Here is a 14,398-nt window from a genome sequence, read left to right as displayed (position 1 = left end):
TTGCTTTCAGTCGGAATACAAGTTTTGCGCAGTTCTGAAAGAAAATGTTTACACCTTTCTCTTGTCTACTCTTCGACGACTTGTAAAATCGATGTTCGTGAATTTTGCTAGTTTCGATCTACAACAATGTATCCCGTTGTTTTGAGCCGGAATACAAGTTTTCGCTCAGTTCTGAGAGAAAAAGTTAACAGCTTTCTCTCGTCTACTCTTTGACCACTTGTAAAATCGAAGTACGTAAATCTCGCTAGTTTTGATCTAAAACGATGTATCTCGTTGTTTTTAGCTGGAATACAAGTTTTCGCGCAGTTCTGAAAGAAAATGTTTACACCTTTCTCTTGTCTACTCTTCGACGACTTGTAAAATCGATGTTCGTGAATTTTGCTAGTTTCGATCTAAAACAATGTATCCCGTTGTTTTGAGCCGGAATAAAAGTTTTCGCGCAGTTCAGAGAGAAAAAGTTTACAGCTTTCTCTCGTCTACTCTTCGACGACTTGTAAAATCGAAGTGCGTAAATCGCGCTAGTTTCAATCTAAAACGATGTATCCCGTAGTTTTGAGCCGGAATACAAGTTTACGCGCAGTTCTGAGAGAAAAAGTTAACAGCTTTCTCTCGTCTACTCTTTGACCACTTGTGAAATCGAAGTGCGTAAATCTCGCTCGTTTTGATCTAAAACGATGTATCCCGTGGTTTTGAGCCGGAATACAAGTTTTCGCGCAGTTCTGAGAGAAAGTTTACAGCTTTCTCTCGTCTACCCTTTGTCGACTTGTAAAATCTATGATCCTGAATCTCTCTAGTTTCGATTTAAAACGATGTATCCCGTTGTTTTGAGCCGGAATTCAAGTTTTCGCGCAGTTCTGAGAGAAAAAGCTTATAGCTTTCTCTCGTCTACTCTTCGACGACTTGTAAAATCGAAGTGCGCAAATCTAGCTAGTTTCGATCTAAAACGATGTATCCCGTTGTTTTTAGCCGGAATACAAGTTTTCGCGCAGTTCTGAGAGAAAACGTTTACAGCTCTCTCTCGTCTACTCTTCGACGACTTGTAAAATCGATGTTCGTGAATCTCGCTAGTTTTGATCTAAAACGATGTATCCTGTTGTTTTGAGCCGGAATTCAAGTTTTCGCGCAGTTCTGAGAGAAACGTTTACAGCTTTCTCTCGTCTACTCTTCCACGACTTGTAAAATCGAAGTGCGTAAATCTCGCTAGTTTCGATCTAAATCGATGCATCCCGTTGTTTTGAGCCGGAATTCAAGTTTTCGCGCAGTTCTGAGAGAAAAAGCTTACAGCCTTCTCTCGTCTACTTTTCGACGACATGTAATATCGAATTGCGTAAATCTCGCTAGTTTCTATCTAAAACGATGTATCCCGTTGTTTTGAGCCGGAATACAAGTTTTCGCGCAGTTCTGAAAGAAAAAGCTTAAACCTTTCTCTCGTCTACTCTTCGGCGACTTCTAAAATCGATGTTCGTGAATCTCGCTAGTTTCGATCTAAAACGATGTATCCCGTTATTTTGAGCCGGAATACAAGTTTTGGCGCAGTTCTGAGAGAAAAAGTTTACAGCTCTCTCTCGTCTACTCTTCGACGACTTGTAAAATCAAAGTATGTAAATCTCGCTAGTTTTGATCTAAAACGATCTATCTCGTTGCTTTCAGTCGGAATACAAGTTTTGCGCAGTTCTGAAAGAAAATGTTTACACCTTTCTCTTGTCTACTCTTCGACGACATGTAAAATCGATGTTCGTGAATTTTGCTAGTTTCGATCTACAACAATGTATCCCGTTGTTTTGAGCCGGAATACAAGTTTTCGCTCAGTTCTGAGAGAAAAAGTTAACAGCTTTCTCTCGTCTACTCTTTGACCACTTGTAAAATCGAAGTGCGTAAATCTCGCTCGTTTTGATCTAAAACGATGTATCCCGTGGTTTTGAGCCGGAATACAAGTTTTCGCGCAGTTCTGAGAGAAAAAGCTTATAGCTTTCCCTCGTCTACTCTTCGACGACTTGTAAAATCGAAGTGCGTAAATCCAGCTAGTTTCGATCTAAAACGATGTATCCCGTTGTTTTTAGGTGGAATACAAGTTTTCGCGCAGTTCTGAGAGAAAACGTTTACAGCTCTCTCTCGTCTACTCTTCGACGACTTGTAAAATCAAAGTATGTAAATCTCGCTAGTTTTGATCTAAAACGATCTATCTCGTTGCTTTCAGTCGGAATACAAGTTTTGCGCAGTTCTGAAAGAAAATGTTTACACCTTTCTCTTGTCTACTCTTCGACGACTTGTAAAATCGATGTTCGTGAATTTTGCTAGTTTCGATCTACAACAATGTATCCCGTTGTTTTGAGCCGGAATACAAGTTTTCGCTCAGTTCTGAGAGAAAAAGTTAACAGCTTTCTCTCGTCTACTCTTTGACCACTTGTAAAATCGAAGTGCGTAAATCTCGCTCGTTTTGATCTAAAACGATGTATCCCGTGGTTTTGAGCCGGAATACAAGTTTTCGCGCAGTTCTGAGAGAAAAAGCTTATAGCTTTCCCTCGTCTACTCTTCGACGACTTGTAAAATCGAAGTGCGTAAATCAAGCTAGTTTCGATCTAAAACGATGTATCCCGTTGTTTTTAGGTGGAATACAAGTTTTCGCGCAGTTCTGAGAGAAAAAGTTAACAGCTTTCTCTCGTCTACTCTTCGACGGCTTGTAAAATCGAAGTGCGTAAATCTCGCTCGTTTTGATGTAAAACGATGTATCCCGTAGTTTTGAGCCGGAATACAAGTTTTCGCGCAGTTCTGAGAGAAAGTTTACAGCTTTCGCTCGTCTACCCTTTGTCGACTTGTAAAATCTATGTTCCTGAATCTCTCTAGTTTCGATCTAAAACGATGTATCCCGTTGTTTTGAGCCGGAATACGTTTTCGCGCAGTTCTGAGAGAAAAAGCTTATAGCTTTCTCTCGTCTACTCTTCGACGACTTGTAAAATCGAAGTGCGTAAATCAAGCTAGTTTCGATCTAAAACGATGTATCCCGTTGTTTTTAGGTGGAATACAAGTTTTCGCGCAGTTCTGAGAGAAAACGTTTACAGCTCTCTCTCGTCTACTCTTCGACGACTTGTAAAATCGATGTTCGTGAATCTCGCCAGTTTTGATCTAAAACGATGTATCTCGTTGCTTTTAGTCGGAATACAAGTTTTGCGCAGTTCTGAGAGAAAATGTTTACACCTTTCTCTTGTCTACTCTTCGACGACTTGTAAAATCGATGTTCGTGAATTTTGCTAGTTTCGATCTAAAACAATGTATCCCGTTGTTTAAGCCAGAATAGAAGTTTTCCCGCAGTTCTGAGAGAAAAAGTTTACAGCTTTCTCTCGTCTACTCTTCGACGACTTGTAAAATGCAAGTACGTAAATCTCGCTAGTTTTGATCTAAAACGATGTATCTCGTTGTTTTTAGCTGGAATACAAGTTTTCGCGCAGTTCTGAAAGAAAATGTTTACACCTTTCTCTTGTCTACTCTTCGACGACTTGTAAAATCGATGTTCGTGAATTTTGCTAGTTTCGATCTAAAACAATGTATCCCGTTGTTTTGAGCCGGAATAAAAGTTTTCGCGCAGTTCAGAGAGAAAAAGTTTACAGCTTTCTCTCGTCTACTCTTCGACGACTTGTAAAATCGAAGTGCGTAAATCGCGCTTGTTTCAATCTAAAACGATGTATCCCGTAGTTTTGAGCCGGAATACAAGTTTACGCGCAGTTCTGAGAGAAAAAGTTAACAGCTTTCTCTCGTCTCTTCTTCGACGACTTCTAAAATCGAAGTGCGTAAATCTCGCTTGTTTCGATCTAAAACGATGTATCCCGTTGTTTTGAGCCGGAATACAAGTTTTCGCGCAGTTCTGAGAGAAAGTTTACAGCCTACTCTCGTCTACCCTTAGACGACTTGTAAAATTTATGTTCGTGAATCTCTCTACTTTCGATCTAAAACGATGTATTCCGTTGTTTTGAGCCGAAATTCAAGTTTTTGCGCAGTTCTGAGAGAAAACGTTTACAGCTATCTCTCGTCTACTCTTCGACGACTTGTAAAATCGAAGTACGTAAATCTCGCTACTTTTAATCTAAAACGATGTATCTCGTTGTTTTTAGCCGGAATACAAGTTTTCGCTCAGTTCTGAGAGAAAAAGTTAACAGCTTTCTCTCGTCTACTCTTTGACCACTTGTGAAATCGAAGTGCGTAAATCTCGCTCCTTTTGATCTAAAACGATGTATCCCGTGGTTTTGAGCCGGAATACAAGTTTTCGCGCAGTTCTGAGAGAAAGTTTACAGCTTTCTCTCGTCTACCCTTTGTCGACTTGTAAAATCTATGATCCTGAATCTCTCTAGTTTCGATCTAAAACGATGTATCCCGTTGTTTTGAGCCGGAATTCAAGTTTTCGCGCAGTTCTGAGAGAAAAAGCTTATAGCTTTCTCTCGTCTACTCTTCGACGACTTGTAAAATCGAAGTGCGTAAATCTAGCTAGTTTCGATCTAAAACGATGTATCCCGTTGTTTTTAGCCGGAATACAAGTTTTCGCGCAGTTCTGAGAGAAAACGTTTACAGCTCTCTCTCGTCTACTCTTCGACGACTTGTAAAATCGATGTTCGTGAATCTCGCTAGTTTTGATCTAAAACGATGTATCCTGTTGTTTTGAGCCGGAATTCAAGTTTTCGCGCAGTTCTGAGAGAAACGTTTACAGCTTTCTCTCGTCTACTCTTCCACGACTTGTAAAATCGAAGTGCGTAAATCTCGCTAGTTTCGATCTAAATCGATGCATCCCGTTGTTTTGAGCCGGAATTCAAGTTTTCGCGCAGTTCTGAGAGAAAAAGCTTACAGCCTTCTCTCGTCTACTTTTCGACGACATGTAATATCGAATTGCGTAAATCTCGCTAGTTTCTATCTAAAACGATGTATCCCGTTGTTTTGAGCCGGAATACAAGTTTTCGCGCAGTTCTGAAAGAAAAAGCTTAAACCTTTCTCTCGTCTACTCTTCGGCGACTTCTAAAATCGATGTTCGTGAATCTCGCTAGTTTCGATCTAAAACGATGTATCCCGTTATTTTGAGCCGGAATACAAGTTTTGGCGCAGTTCTGAGAGAAAATGTTTACAGCTCTCTCTCGTCTACTCTTCGACGACTTGTAAAATCAAAGTATGTAAATCTCGCTAGTTTTGATCTAAAACGATCTATCTCGTTGCTTTCAGTCGGAATACAAGTTTTGCGCAGTTCTGAAAGAAAATGTTTACACCTTTCTCTTGTCTACTCTTCGACGACTTGTAAAATCGATGTTCGTGAATTTTGCTAGTTTCGATCTACAACAATGTATCCCGCTGTTTTGAGCCGGAATACAAGTTTTCGCTCAGTTCTGAGAGAAAAAGTTAACAGCTTTCTCTCGTCTACTCTTTGACCACTTGTAAAATTGAAGTGCGTAAATCTCGCTCGTTTTGATCTAAAACGATGTATCCCGTGGTTTTGAGCCGGAATACAAGTTTTCGCGCAGTTCTGAGAGAAAAAGCTTATAGCTTTCCCTCGTCTACTCTTCGACGACTTGTAAAATCGAAGTGCGTAAATCAAGCTAGTTTCGATCTAAAATGATGTATCCCGTTGTTTTTAGGTGGAATACAAGTTTTCGCGCAGTTCTGAGAGAAAACGTTTACAGCTCTCTCTCGTCTACTCTTCGACGACTTGTAAAATCGATGTTCGTGAATCTCGCTAGTTTTGATCTAAAACGATGTATCTCGTTGCTTTTAGTCGGAATACAAGTTTTGCGCAGTTCTGAGAGAAAATGTTTACACCTTTCTCTTGTCTACTCTTCGACGACTTGTAAAATCGATGTTCGTGAATTTTGCTAGTTTCGATCTAAAACAATGTATCCCGTTGTTTGAGCCGGAATAGAAGTTTTCGCGCAGTTCTGAGAGAAAAAGTTTACAGCTTTCTCTCGTCTACTCTTCGACGACTTGTAAAATGCAAGTACGTAAATCTCGCTAGTTTTGATCTAAAACGATTTATCTCGTTGTTTTTAGCCGGAATACAAGTTTTCGCGCAGTTCTGAAAGAAAATGGTTACACCTTTCTCTTGTCTACTCTTCGACGACTTGTAAAATCGATGTTCGTGAATCTCGCTAGTTTCGATCTAAAACGATGTATCCCGTTATTTTGAGCCGGAATACAAGTTTTGGCGCAGTTCTGAGAGAAAAAGTTTACAGCTCTCTCTCGTCTACTCTTCGACGACTTGTAAAATCAAAGTATGTAAATCTCGCTAGTTTTGATCTAAAACGATCTATCTCGTTGCTTTTAGTCGGAATACAAGTTTTGCGCAGTTCTGAAAGAAAATGTTTACACCTTTCTCTTGTCTACTCTTCGACGACTTGTAAAATCGATGTTCGTGAATTTTGCTAGTTTCGATCTACAACAATGTCCCCTTGTTTTGAGCCGGAATACAAGTTTTCGCTCAGTTCTGAGAGAAAAAGTTAACAGCTTTCTCTCGTCTACTCTTTGACCACTTGTAAAATCGAAGTGCGTAAATCTCGCTCGTTTTGATCTAAAACGATGTATCCCATGGTTTTGAGCCGGAATACAAGTTTTCGCGCAGTTCTGAGAGAAAGTTTACAGCTTTCGCTCGTCTACCCTTTGTCGACTTGTAAAATCTATGATCTTGAATCTCTCTAGTTTCGATCTAAAACGATGTATCCCGTTGTTTTGAGCCGGAATACGTTTTCGCGCAGTTCTGAGAGAAAAAGCTTATAGCTTTCCCTCGTCTACTCTTCGACGACTTGTAAAATCGAAGTGCGTAAATCAAGCTAGTTTCGATCTAAAACGATGTATCCCGTTGTTTTTAGGTGGAATACAAGTTTTCGCGCAGTTCTGAGAGAAAACGTTTACAGCTCTCTCTCGTCTACTCTTCGACGACTTGTAAAATCGATGTTCGTGAATCTCGCTAGTTTTGATCTAAAACGATGTATCTCGTTGCTTTTAGTCGGAATACAAGTTTTGCGCAGTTCTGAGAGAAAATGTTTACACCTTTGTCTTGTCTACTCTTCGACGACTTGTAAAATCGATGTTCGTGAATTTTGCTAGTTTCGATCTAAAACAATGTATCCCGTTGTTTGAGCCGGAATAGAAGTTTTCGCGCAGTTCTGAGAGAAAAAGTTTACAGCTTTCTCTCGTCTACTCTTCGACGACTTGTAAAATGCAAGTACGTAAATCTCGCTAGTTTTGATCTAAAACGATGTATCTCGTTGTTTTTAGCCGGAATAAAAGTTTTCGCGCAGTTCTGAAAGAAAATGGTTACACCTTTCTCTTGTCTACTCTTCGACGACTTGTAAAATCGATGTTCGTGAATTTTGCTAGTTTCGATCTAAAACAATGTATCCCGTTGTTTAGAGCCAGAATAAAAGTTTTCGCGCAGTTCAGAGAGAAAAAGTTTACAGCTTTCTCTCGTCTACTCTTCGACGACTTGTAAAATCGAAGTACGTAAATCTCGCTAGTTTTGATCTAAAACGATGTATCCCGTTGTTTTGAGCCGGAATTCAAGTTTTCGCTCAGTTCTGAGAGAAAAAGTTAACAGCTCTCTCTCGTCTACTCTTCGACGACTTGTAAAATCGATGTTCGTGAATCTCGCTAGTTTCGATCTAAAACGATGTATCCCGTTGTTTTGAGCCGGAATTCAAGTTTTCGCGCAGTTCTGAGAGAAAACGTTTACAGCTTTCTCTCGTCTACTCTTCGACGACTTGTAAAATCGTAGTGCGTAAATCTCGCTAGTTTCGATCTAAAACGATGTATCCCGTTGTTTTGAGCCGGAATACAAGTTTTCGAGCAGTTCTGAGAGAAAACGTTTACAGCTCTCTCTCGTCTACTCTTCGACGACTTGGACTTGTAAAATCGATGTTCGTGGATCTCGCTAGTTTCGATCTAAAACGATGTATCCCGTTGTTTTGAGCCGGAATTCAAGTTTTAGCGCAGTTCTGAGAGAAAAAGTTAACAGCTTTCTCTCGTCTACTCTTCGACGACTTGTAAAATCGAAGTGCGTAAATCTCGCTCGTTTTGATGTAAAACGATGTATCCCGTGGTTTTGAGCCGGAATACAAGTTTTCGCGCAGTTCAGAGAGAAAGTTTACAGCTTTCGCTCGTCTACCCTTTGTCGACTTGTAAAATCTATGTTCCTGAATCTCTCTAGTTTCGATCTAAAACGATGTATCCCGTTGTTTTGAGCCGGAATACGTTTTCGCGCAGTTCTGAGAGAAAAAGCTTATAGCTTTCTCTCGTCTACTCTTCGACGACTTGTAAAATCGAAGTGCGTAAATCAAGCTAGTTTCGATCTAAAACGATGTATCCCGTTGTTTTTAGGTGGAATACAAGTTTTCGCGCAGTTCTGAGAGAAAACGTTTACAGCTCTCTCTCGTCTACTCTTCGACGACTTGTAAAATCGATGTTCGTGAATCTCGCTAGTTTTGATCTAAAACGATGTATCTCGTTGCTTTTAGTCGGAATACAAGTTTTGCGCAGTTCTGAGAGAAAATGTTTACACCTTTCTCTTGTCTACTCTTCGACGACTTGTAAAATCGATGTTCGTGAATTTTGCTAGTTTCGATCTAAAACAATGTATCCCGTTGTTTGAGCCAGAATAGAAGTTTTCGCGCAGTTCTGAGAGAAAGTTTACAGCCTACTCTCGTCTACCCTTAGACGACTTGTAAAATCTATGTTCGTGAATCTCTCTACTTTCGATCTAAAACGATGTATTCCGTTGTTTTGAGCCGAAATTCAAGTTTTTGCGCAGTTCTGAGAGAAAACGTTTACAGCTATCTCTCGTCTACTCTTCGACGACTTGTAAAATCGAAGTACGTAAATCTCGCTACTTTTAATCTAAAACGATGTATCTCGTTGTTTTTAGCCGGAATACAAGTTTTCGCTCAGTTCTGAGAGAAAAAGTTAACAGCTTTCTCTCGTCTACTCTTTGACCACTTGTGAAATCGAAGTGCGTAAATCTCGCTCCTTTTGATCTAAAACGATGTATCCCGTGGTTTTGAGCCGGAATACAAGTTTTCGCGCAGTTCTGAGAGAAAGTTTACAGCTTTCTCTCGTCTACCCTTTGTCGACTTGTAAAATCTATGATCCTGAATCTCTCTAGTTTCGATCTAAAACGATGTATCCCGTTGTTTTGAGCCGGAATTCAAGTTTTCGCGCAGTTCTGAGAGAAAACGTTTACAGCTCTCTCTCGTCTACTCTTCGACGACTTGTAAAATCGATGTTCGTGAATCTCGCTAGTTTTGATCTAAAACGATGTATCCTGTTGTTTTGAGCCGGAATTCAAGTTTTCGCGCAGTTCTGAGAGAAACGTTTACAGCTTTCTCTCGTCTACTCTTCCACGACTTGTAAAATCGAAGTGCGTAAATCTCGCTAGTTTCGATCTAAATCGATGCATCCCGTTGTTTTGAGCCGGAATTCAAGTTTTCGCGCAGTTCTGAGAGAAAAAGCTTACAGCCTTCTCTCGTCTACTTTTCGACGACATGTAATATCGAATTGCGTAAATCTCGCTAGTTTCTATCTAAAACGATGTATCCCGTTGTTTTGAGCCGGAATACAAGTTTTCGCGCAGTTCTGAAAGAAAAAGCTTAAACCTTTCTCTCGTCTACTCTTCGGCGACTTCTAAAATCGATGTTCGTGAATCTCGCTAGTTTCGATCTAAAACGATGTATCCCGTTATTTTGAGCCGGAATACAAGTTTTGGCGCAGTTCTGAGAGAAAAAGTTTACAGCTCTCTCTCGTCAACTCTTCGACGACTTGTAAAATCAAAGTATGTAAATCTCGCTAGTTTTGATCTAAAACGATCTATCTCGTTGCTTTCAGTCGGAATACAAGTTTTGCGCAGTTCTGAAAGAAAATGTTTACACCTTTCTCTTGTCTACTCTTCGACGACTTGTAAAATCGATGTTCGTGAATTTTGCTAGTTTCGATCTACAACAATGTATCCCGCTGTTTTGAGCCGGAATACAAGTTTTCGCTCAGTTCTGAGAGAAAAAGTTAACAGCTTTCTCTCGTCTACTCTTTGACCACTTGTAAAATTGAAGTGCGTAAATCTCGCTCGTTTTGATCTAAAACGATGTATCCCGTGGTTTTGAGCCGGAATACAAGTTTTCGCGCAGTTCTGAGAGAAAAAGCTTATAGCTTTCCCTCGTCTACTCTTCGACGACTTGTAAAATCGAAGTGCGTAAATCAAGCTAGTTTCGATCTAAAACGATGTATCCCGTTGTTTTTAGGTGGAATACAAGTTTTCGCGCAGTTCTGAGAGAAAACTTTTACAGCTCTCTCTCGTCTACTCTTCGACGACTTGTAAAATCGATGTTCGTGAATCTCGCTAGTTTTGATCTAAAACGATGTATCTCGTTGCTTTTAGTCGGAATACAAGTTTTGCGCAGTTCTGAGAGAAAATGTTTACACCTTTCTCTTGTCTACTCTTCGACGACTTGTAAAATCGATGTTCGTGAATTTTGCTAGTTTCGATCTAAAACAATGTATCCCGTTGTTTGAGCCGGAATAGAAGTTTTCGCGCAGTTCTGAGAGAAAAAGTTTACAGCTTTCTCTCGTCTACTCTTCGACGACTTGTAAAATGCAAGTACGTAAATCTCGCTAGTTTTGATCTAAAACGATTTATCTCGTTGTTTTTAGCCGGAATACAAGTTTTCGCGCAGTTCTGAAAGAAAATGGTAACACCTTTCTCTTGTCTACTCTTCGACGACTTGTAAAATCGATGTTCGTGAATCTCGCTAGTTTCGATCTAAAACGATGTATCCCGTTATTTTGAGCCGGAATACAAGTTTTGGCGCAGTTCTGAGAGAAAAAGTTTACAGCTCTCTCTCGTCTACTCTTCGACGACTTGTAAAATCAAAGTATGTAAATCTCGCTAGTTTTGATCTAAAACGATCTATCTCGTTGCTTTTAGTCGGAATACAAGTTTTGCGCAGTTCTGAAAGAAAATGTTTACACCTTTCTCTTGTCTACTCTTCGACGACTTGTAAAATCGATGTTCGTGAATTTTGCTAGTTTCGATCTACAACAATGTATCCCGTTGTTTTGAGCCGGAATACAAGTTTTCGCTCAGTTCTGAGAGAAAAAGGTAACAGCTTTCTCTCGTCTACTCTTTGACCACTTGTAAAATCGAAGTGCGTAAATCTCGCTCGTTTTGATCTAAAACGATGTATCTCGTTGTTTTGAGCCGGAATACAAGTTTTCGCGCAGTTCTGAAAGAAAACGTTTACAGCTCTCTCTCGTCTACTCTTCGACGACTTGTAAAATCGATGTTCGTGAATCTCGCTAGTTTTGATCTAAAACGATGTATCTCGTTGCTTTTAGTCGGAATACAAGTTTTGCGCAGTTCTGAGAGAAAATGTTTACACCTTTCTCATGTCTACTCTTCGACGACTTGTAAAATCGATGTTCGTGAATTTTGCTAGTTTCGATCTAAAACAATGTATCCCGTTGTTTGAGCCGGAATAGAAGTTTTCGCGCAGTTCTGAGAGAAAAAGTTTACAGCTTTCTCTCGTCTACTCTTCGACGACTTGTAAAATGCAAGTACGTAAATCTCGCTAGTTTTGATCTAAAACGATTTATCTCGTTGTTTTTAGCCGGAATACAAGTTTTCGCGCAGTTCTGAAAGAAAATGGTTACACCTTTCTCTTGTCTACTCTTCGACGACTTGTAAAATCGATGTTCGTGAATCTCGCTAGTTTCGATCTAAAACGATGTATCCCGTTATTTTCAGCCGGAATACAAGTTTTGGCGCAGTTCTGAGAGAAAAAGTTTACAGCTCTCTCTCGTCTACTCTTCGACGACTTGTAAAATCAAAGTATGTAAATCTCGCTAGTTTTGATCTAAAACGATCTATCTCGTTGCTTTTAGTCGGAATACAAGTTTTGCGCAGTTCTGAAAGAAAATGTTTACACCTTTCTCTTGTCTACTCTTCGACGACTTGTAAAATCGATGTTCGTGAATTTTGCTAGTTTCGATCTACAACAATGTATCCCGTTGTTTTGAGTCGGAATACAAGTTTTCGCTCAGTTCTGAGAGAAAAAGTTAACAGCTTTCTCTCGTCTACTCTTTGACCACTTGTAAAATCGAAGTGCGTAAATCTCGCTCGTTTTGATCTAAAACGATGTATCCCGTGGTTTTGAGCCGGAATACAAGTTTTCGCGCAGTTCTGAGAGAACGTTTACAGCTTTCGCTCGTCTACCCTTTGTCGACTTGTAAAATCTATGATCTTGAATCTCTCTAGTTTCGATCTAAAACGATGTATCCCGTTGTTTTGAGCCGGAATACGTTTTCGCGCAGTTCTGAGAGAAAAAGCTTATAGCTTTCCCTCGTCTACTCTTCGACGACTTGTAAAATCGAAGTGCGTAAATCAAGCTAGTTTCGATCTAAAACGATGTATCCCGTTGTTTTTAGGTGGAATACAAGTTTTCGCGCAGTTCTGAGAGAAAACGTTTACAGCTCTCTCTCGTCTACTCTTCGACGACTTGTAAAATCGATCTTCGTGAATCTCGCTAGTTTTGATCTAAAACGATGTATCTCGTTGCTTTTAGTCGGAATACAAGTTTTGCGCAGTTCTGAGAGAAAATGTTTACACCTTTGTCTTGTCTACTCTTCGACGACTTGTAAAATCGATGTTCGTGAATTTTGCTAGTTTCGATCTAAAACAATGTATCCCGTTGTTTGAGCCGGAATAGAAGTTTTCGCGCAGTTCTGAGAGAAAAAGTTTACAGCTTTCTCTCGTCTACTCTTCGACGACTTGTAAAATGCAAGTACGTAAATCTCGCTAGTTTTGATCTAAAACGATGTATCTCGTTGTTTTTAGCCGGAATAAAAGTTTTCGCGCAGTTCTGAAAGAAAATGGTTACACCTTTCTCTTGTCTACTCTTCGACGACTTGTAAAATCGATGTTCGTGAATTTTGCTAGTTTCGATCTAAAACAATGTATCCCGTTGTTTAGAGCCAGAATAAAAGTTTTCGCGCAGTTCAGAGAGAAAAAGTTTACAGCTTTCTCTCGTCTACTCTTCGACGACTTGTAAAATCGAAGTACGTAAATCTCGCTAGTTTTGATCTAAAACGATGTATCCCGTTGTTTTGAGCCGGAATTCAAGTTTTCGCTCAGTTCTGAGAGAAAAAGTTAACAGCTCTCTCTCGTCTACTCTTCGACGACTTGTAAAATCGATGTTCGTGAATCTCGCTAGTTTCGATCTAAAACGATGTATCCCGTTGTTTTGAGCCGGAATTCAAGTTTTCGCGCAGTTCTGAGAGAAAACGTTTACAGCTTTCTCTCGTCTACTCTTCGACGACTTGTAAAATCGTAGTGCGTAAATCTCGCTAGTTTCGATCTAAAACGATGTATCCCGTTGTTTTGAGCCGGTATACAAGTTTTCGAGCAGTTCTGAGAGAAAACGTTTACAGCTCTCTCTCGTCTACTCTTCGACGACTTGGACTTGTAAAATCGATGTTCGTGGATCTCGCTAGTTTCGATCTAAAACGATGTATCCCGTTGTTTTGAGCCGGAATTCAAGTTTTAGCGCAGTTCTGAGAGAAAAAGTTAACAGCTTTCTCTCGTCTACTCTTCGACGACTTGTAAAATCGAAGTGCGTAAATCTCGCTCGTTTTGATGTAAAACGATGTATCCCGTGGTTTTGAGCCGGAATACAAGTTTTCGCGCAGTTCAGAGAGAAAGTTTACAGCTTTCGCTCGTCTACCCTTTGTCGACTTGTAAAATCTATGTTCCTGAATCTCTCTAGTTTCGATCTAAAACGATGTATCCCGTTGTTTTGAGCCGGAATACGTTTTCGCGCAGTTCTGAGAGAAAAAGCTTATAGCTTTCTCTCGTCTACTCTTCGACGACTTGTAAAATCGAAGTGCGTAAATCAAGCTAGTTTCAATCTAAAACGATGTATCCCGTTGTTTTTAGGTGGAATACAAGTTTTCGCGCAGTTCTGAGAGAAAACGTTTACAGCTCTCTCTCGTCTACTCTTCGACGACTTGTAAAATCGATGTTCGTGAATCTCGCTAGTTTTGATCTAAAACGATGTATCTCGTTGCTTTTAGTCGGAATACAAGTTTTGCGCAGTTCTGAGAGAAAATGTTTACACCTTTCTCTTGTCTACTCTTCGACGACTTGTAAAATCGATGTTCGTGAATTTTGCTAGTTTCGATCTAAAACAATGTATCCCGTTGTTTGAGCCAGAATAGAAGTTTTCGCGCAGTTCTGAGAGAAAAAGTTTACAGCTTTCTCTCGTCTACTCTTCGACGACTTGTAAAATGCAAGTACGTAAATCTCGCTAGTTTCGATCTAAAACGATGTATCCCGTTGTTTTGAGCCGGAATTCAAGTTTTCGCTCAGTTCTGAGAGAAAAAGTTAACAGCTCTC

This window comes from Amblyomma americanum, chromosome 4 (assembly GCF_052857255.1).
Source record: "Amblyomma americanum isolate KBUSLIRL-KWMA chromosome 4, ASM5285725v1, whole genome shotgun sequence".
In the NCBI taxonomy this organism is placed as follows: domain Eukaryota; kingdom Metazoa; phylum Arthropoda; class Arachnida; order Ixodida; family Ixodidae; genus Amblyomma; species Amblyomma americanum.
The sequence above is the reverse complement of the archived record's forward strand: the minus strand, read 5'-3'. Positions refer to the sequence as shown.